This window comes from Typopeltis vanoorti, chromosome 11 (assembly GCF_054136105.1).
Source record: "Typopeltis vanoorti isolate ZY-2024b chromosome 11, IOZ_Tvanoo_1.0, whole genome shotgun sequence".
In the NCBI taxonomy this organism is placed as follows: Eukaryota; Metazoa; Arthropoda; class Arachnida; order Uropygi; family Thelyphonidae; genus Typopeltis; species Typopeltis vanoorti.
This window is the reverse complement of record NC_143559.1, coordinates 33,511,852-33,518,389: the sequence shown is the minus strand read 5'-3', so window position 1 is coordinate 33,518,389 and position 6,538 is coordinate 33,511,852. Positions and strand designations below refer to the sequence as shown.

Sequence of the window (6,538 nt, the reverse complement as noted above, 5' to 3'; positions counted from 1 at the left end):
CAAAAGAATCATAACAGCCCACAAAAAAAGAAAGGAACAGTAACCACCTTGTGGATTTCTGTACTCAGCTTCACTAGGTTTTAGCTCCCACAGGTGGGGGAGGACCTGAGAACCCGAGCGGCGAAGGCTTACAGTGAGGCGGTGCAGTTCCTTGTGAGCTTCATCACTCGGGCCAGATCCTTCCTCCACCACTAAGTTCACCTTTCAATTTCTGCTTTTCTCTGTATTTTTTTTTTTGTTTGTCTTGTTACATGTTTCCTTTTTAGGATTTTTCCTTTTTTTTTTAAAGTGAAAAATCAACGACCGTTTTAGAAACGCCCCTGGGGGGCAAACAGCTAAAACAGGTCAACTGAGGCCTCTTTTACCTACTCTACCACTATGCACTCTATCTTTATTTCCTCTCCTACTATCTGCTGACTCTCAGCCTATCTTACTCTACAGGCCGATGATGAAGATTTGTTGAACTCACAAATTATTATTATAACAATTAACATTTAAATTATTTAATAAATATATAATAATGCAAGGCATCATTATGCATTATACATTATACAATAATGCGAGAAGCATCAACAACTTCAACCTTTCAAAAGATAGTTTAATATATCGAATCTTGATAGGGCCTGTATCTCGTATTAAGCTGATAAAAACAGATATTACAATTTGATCTTAGCCAAAAGAGCGAAAATGTAGTATCTGTTAAATTTTAATACACTAGTTTTAAAAGCTTTTGAAGAGACAAATCTCTTTTTTTTTTTTTGATAAAAAAAATCTTGCGACCCTTCCATAGCATTCTCAGTGTTAATTTTATTATAGTAAAACAAATAAGTTCTGAGTTTTTTAAGTACACAATTATACTTCGAACATCTTCAAAAATAGCACATAGAGACATTAATTTAAATATTACTTTTTAGTTGTAACTTAGTATATTAGCGACAAAAATATTTGTTCAAAATAATGATTGCTTCGTATCTCTCTCCCCTTCATCAAGAGTCGCGTCATCGATTAGTGGGGCGAATCTGACAATTTTGAAATTACTGGCTTAATAAGAACATATACTACATTTTTATTTAGCCAAAAGGCCGAGATTCAAAACTAGTGTGTTCTCATCAGCTTAATGTGCGATACCGGTACCAAAATCTGTATAAATTGTTTTAAGAGTTTTTAGATGAAGGCAAAGTGCGCGGATCTTGCTCCACCTTTTCTACGAGTTGCACTACCTCTGCGGACTTTTTACTACCCTAGGGATAAATAAGAAATACAAAAATAGTAATTATGAAATATTCAATTTAATATGATTGGTGTGTTTTATATAAAACATATAAGGATTAATTTTTATTTACAGGAGTAAGCAGATTTTTGCTCATTACTCCTATTCTTTCGAAAGAAGACCGAAATTAAAATATCTCTGTATAGCGATAAACAACCCCCCCTCCCCCCAGCAGATACCATACTGTAAATACAAGAAAAACAAGTAGCTTTATTTTTTTTTATTTTCTTAAGATATTAAGATTAATTTCTTAAGATATTAAGATATTTTCCATTCCATTAAAAAAAATACCAGCTAAACCGATTTCACGACCCACAAACGGATCGCGACCCGCAGTTGGAAAAACACTGCATTAAAGGTCTGTAATTTTTGAGTGTGTGTGTGTGTGTGTGTAAAGCTAGAGGTTACATATTTGGTATCGTAATTAATTAATTAATTACTAAATTATAAGGATACTTTGTAGACTACGCTACAACATATCCTTATACTACTTGTAAACAGTAAACATATTAGCGAAATCGCGTAATTCAATAAAAATAACTCCACTGAAATCTCATTACATAAAGTTATATTGCATGCTCTGTGTAAGATAAAGAAACGTAGGGAAACTGGATGCCATTTTGCATTCAACTGCTTATAATTTAGCAAATAAGATCACTATCATGGTGCTACCATGTATAACGTATACGCAGGGCGTATGCAAATTAAGATCTATTAGAAAAGTTGGTTTTAAAACAAAATTTTATAATGATGAAGGAACTTTATTATAGCTACAATTTTATACCGAATTAAATAGCATAACCTTTTATTAGAAAGATACTAATAATATATTTCATTTATCAAATTTTGGGAAAGTTGTTCGCAGTTATTAAAAGCCTGTTAAGTCCCAGCATGCGAAAGCTTGGAACTTGTAATTGAAACTCAGAATACCAATGGAATCAAGCTTCTCATTAATTAATGGGATTTGATTTCCAGCTTTAGGACAATGGCCAATCGCCTGAAATTGGCCAACTCTTCATTAGGCTGCAAGAAGAAAAAAAAAAAAGTTCAAGTGAAGAACAATAGTGGGACAGACAATATCTTTCATTGTGTTCGAAACTGTATTGTTGTCATCCAAAATAGACGATAAACTGCTGTAAATTTCAATGTAAAAAATGAAGCTTTGTGGCCCGAGATAACTTTTCTCGCATGGATTAAAATCGCATACGTTCAATGGAGAAATTTTTTTTTTCAACACAACAGAAATGAAGTGTAACTACGGAACAGCATTATCTGGGCACATCCGAATTTCCTAAAGGCTACTTTCACAGACCTTCTGCTGACCCATTTCTGACCGCTGTTGCAAACGCTATGCATTTGGAATGCAAAGAACCAGCGCTTTTCAATTAAAGGTGAGTTAGTCGATCTTATACGCCTGTGGAAGTTTTTTTTTTTTTTTTCTCGAAAACAGGCAAACTGACTACAAGAACACGTGCAATTAACAGACATAATACACTGACTCTAACTTTCGTTGCTGCCGCGGTAAATTCCAAACAACCAGCTAATAGATACCATTCTGTTAGTGGTTTGTTTTATTTTTGTATTTTTTAACTAAAATGTTGATAAACAAATTTATCAACAAATAAACAAGGAATCCTATTATGAAATACAATCAAATACAATTTCTAGATCAAACATCCCACATCCATAACATTATCACCAAAGGGTAGATATACTTTGGTAAATAATGCTCTCCTAGCAGCCCCCCCCCCTCCTACGTTATGCGTTTGCTTTAAAACTTATGTATAAAGATTTTGTAATTCTGTCTAGTTCCATGTTCGGTCTCTAGAACAGCAGGGATCCTGCATTATTTAACAATTTACCTATGGACAATAGTTTTAATGGGAGAGAAGTTTACAACCTTGTGCGCCTGAGATTCACATACAAAAAATATACCAGCTTTATAACAGTCTACTGCACACTTACTGTGAGTTCTGTATCAAGGGATTCGTAGCTGCATTGTCAGGGGTGATGTTTGGCTTGTATGCAGAGCCTTCCAATGGGAAGTGAGCTCGAGGAGTACTACACGTTTGTGATATAAATTCTAAGAAAGAAAGAGAGAAGCTGTCCAATACTTTCTGCTGTTTTGTTTCGACAGCCTACCAAAGGCTTTCTGACATCAGCTAATTCATCTTGGTTGCAAATGGTTATAAAAGTCCTGTGACGGGTCGAACCCAGGACTATTCTATTCCCTCAGGCTGGTGAGGTAGCTATGAGACCGGTTAACTCACCTTTCGTCGAAAGAGACTAGATAAAGGTTCCTCACGTCACTGACGGGAATCGAACCCAGGTCTTTCCGACCAAAGGGCTTCGTCTATACTGACTAAGCTACGGAGGCTTCGAACCCAGGACCATGCACCCAAAAGTATTGTCGTCATTGAGTGAGCTATGGAGGGTTCCACAATGCGGAAAATTAACTCACAACAAATATTAATTAAAGTTCTTTATTAGTTATATTGTCATATACTAATAAATGAAAAAAAAAACGCGACATGTCCTTCAGGTTGAAAAGGTCTGAGTCCGAATACCATGTCTAGGACACAAGGTTTCTTTTAAGAGCCTTTCAAATAAAGCAGTTAATCGGTCTCATATGGATGGAAGCAGAGGATTTCTCATCTTTAAACTTGGATTTTTTTATCTCTTAAGAATATGAAACCAACCCTGTAAACATGCAGTTGACAAAGGCAGTCGCTTCGCATTCTTACTTGCTTTGAGCTATGATTCTAATTAAAACAGACTGGATACAGCAAATTAAACGATTCCACAAGATGATATTCAAATCGTAGCAGGATGCCTTGGCATTCCCTTAAAAGATTTGCAGGAAGCCTTTAAACTCTCTCATTGATAAGGAAAATAATAATTAAACATGGAATTATAATACATTAAAATCCGAAGTATGATTTTCCCATTAAAGAAATAATAATTATAAAGAATTTAAAAAATACAATTTATATTTATGACGACGTTTCGTGTCTTCCCATTCTGCGAAGATCATACAAATCTATTAGTTTCGAAAAAGCAGTCGCCTGAATTAAATGAATTAATTTGATTTGTCCCATTATAAGCCTCGCTTTTCGCGATAGGAAAAAAAAAAAAAAAAAGAATATAAGAAAGTAAGCCGTATAATGAAGTGTAATAAATTAAATTAATAAATTTAAAGATGAGACTAATTAGTAGAGCGGGAAAAAAGCGGTCGGATCTCTCATCACTCCGATGAGCACAATGAATTAAAACAATTGCATCAGCTCTGTCAGAACTAGTTAAAAATCAGAAGCAATTTTCTTGATCTTAAGAAGATCAAGGAAAAGTAATCCCAAGTGCAGTGATTTGAAAGCGGTCGTACTATTTCGGAATCCTTAAAGTAATATGTCGGCAATGAAGAACAAAAATTAACTGCTTTCAACGAAGTCTCTAGAACAAACAAAATTTGTTTTCTAACTTAGATGATAGAAGCGGATAAATTAGGTTCTTACCAGTTTAATAGAAATACTGCAATAAAAGTGCTGTAGGCTATAAGGTTTTCCTATCCAAGCACGGAGACGATAAAGAATTTGTGACAAAAAAAAATTATTTATCAAAGTCTGTTTCGACGTGATTTCTTAACCAGAAGGAAATTTAAATTATGGGGAAAAAAAAAGAAAATATAAACCAATTACTTTTATTCAACTGATGAAATGCTTGTATATTTTAAAACAATTGAAGTAAAAAAAAAAAACATCTTTTTCTTCCTCTTTTTTAATTGGTCCAGTCTGCGCGTGTGATGCTTCAGGTACATTTCATAACACAAAGACATTGTTACGTCATTACTGAACTATTTTTGTTTTGTAATGATGTAGTGGATTTAACAGTTTGTTAATTTCACTTCCAATTAGGAGTTCGTTAGGAATAACAAAAAATGAAATGGAAATGAATTGGGTGAGCGAAACAATTAGTAAAAATAAATCACACGATATGGTGAATGTAAATTGCATTTTTTTTTTTTTTGTTAGATGAAAGAAACCAAAAATTCAAATAATAATGTGATCAGTCTAAGGCTACTGAAAAACGAATCAATGGAAGTTTTTCTCTTTTTTTAAGTTTATTTTTATTAATACAATTTACGCTTTTTACTGATATCATTTCAATGCCTAATTTGTACTATAATATATACACATTTATTTCGTTTTGATTATATAATTTCTGCAGGAGAGGCAATTGTCACTATATCTGCTAAAAATGCTTTTTTTCTTTTTTAAAAACCCATTTTGGAGGGAGATCGTCCTTATATCCACCACTACATCCATATGGAGTTCTGACTGCACTGTTTATTAGCTATGGTGCTGTGTGCCGAACTGGCTTGGCTAACTTATGAATATATTCCGTTCTATATGTTGCGGAAATGGTCTCATATACTTCTATTTCTGTTTATTAACAAAACTGAACTTTTTTTTTATCCCTCTCCTATCTAAAAACTATTATTGTCACTCGGGAGAAATTTAATTATAGACAGACAACTATCCTCGACCTCTGTATCTCTATCTGAAAGATAAAATCACACGTGTGACCTATTCTTCAAAGCAGAATAAATTTATACAAATTGGCTTCTTCAGAGTTACATTCTGAGCTTGCTCGATATAACGGGATGCCAAGAAAGAACCAATTGCCAATGTAATCTACTAGAGTTCACTCCGAAGTTAGATTTTTCACAAAAAAAAAAAAAAAAATCCTTTATGAAAGTGGATTTTTTTTTTTTATCAGTATATAACTGGAATATCGCAAATAAATGAACAGAATACATGTATATCGAATCCCTTGTACTAGATGGAAAATAAATCAGAACAAGAACAGCCAAGACTTGCTGTAGCGATACTAGCATGGGAGTGAAATGTGCTTAGTGGGATCTGCTGTGTTTGCTAAAAGACTTGACAAGTATGGCATGTGCAATGATCTCGGAGATGTGTTTCATCCGCCTAGAATGACGACAACTCAAATCGGCGCAGAAAACCAAAAATAAGATTGTTGAAGTGAGAAGAAGAAATGGCAGATATCTGTGAAAGCATAATAAACTCGTCAAAGAATGGTATCGGAATAAAATAAGACCAACTAGTCAAGCTATTCTGTAATAATGACGACATTTCTCAATCATCATCGATATGATAAAAAAAAAAAGAGTTGTAGGACAGCAAAACTAATTTTTATGAAATTTGGCTGGTCAGATAAGTGGACAACAATGAATAATAAAATAAAATA

The 6,538-nt window shown here is 33.8% G+C and overlaps 1 pseudogene; it reads right to left on the bottom strand.

Moving 5' to 3' along the window:
* Nucleotides 1-520: 520 nt before the first annotated feature.
* LOC150101427 (U2 spliceosomal RNA) lies at nt 521-693 on the bottom strand (annotated as a pseudogene).
* Between the last annotated feature and the right edge of the window lie 5,845 nt (nt 694-6,538).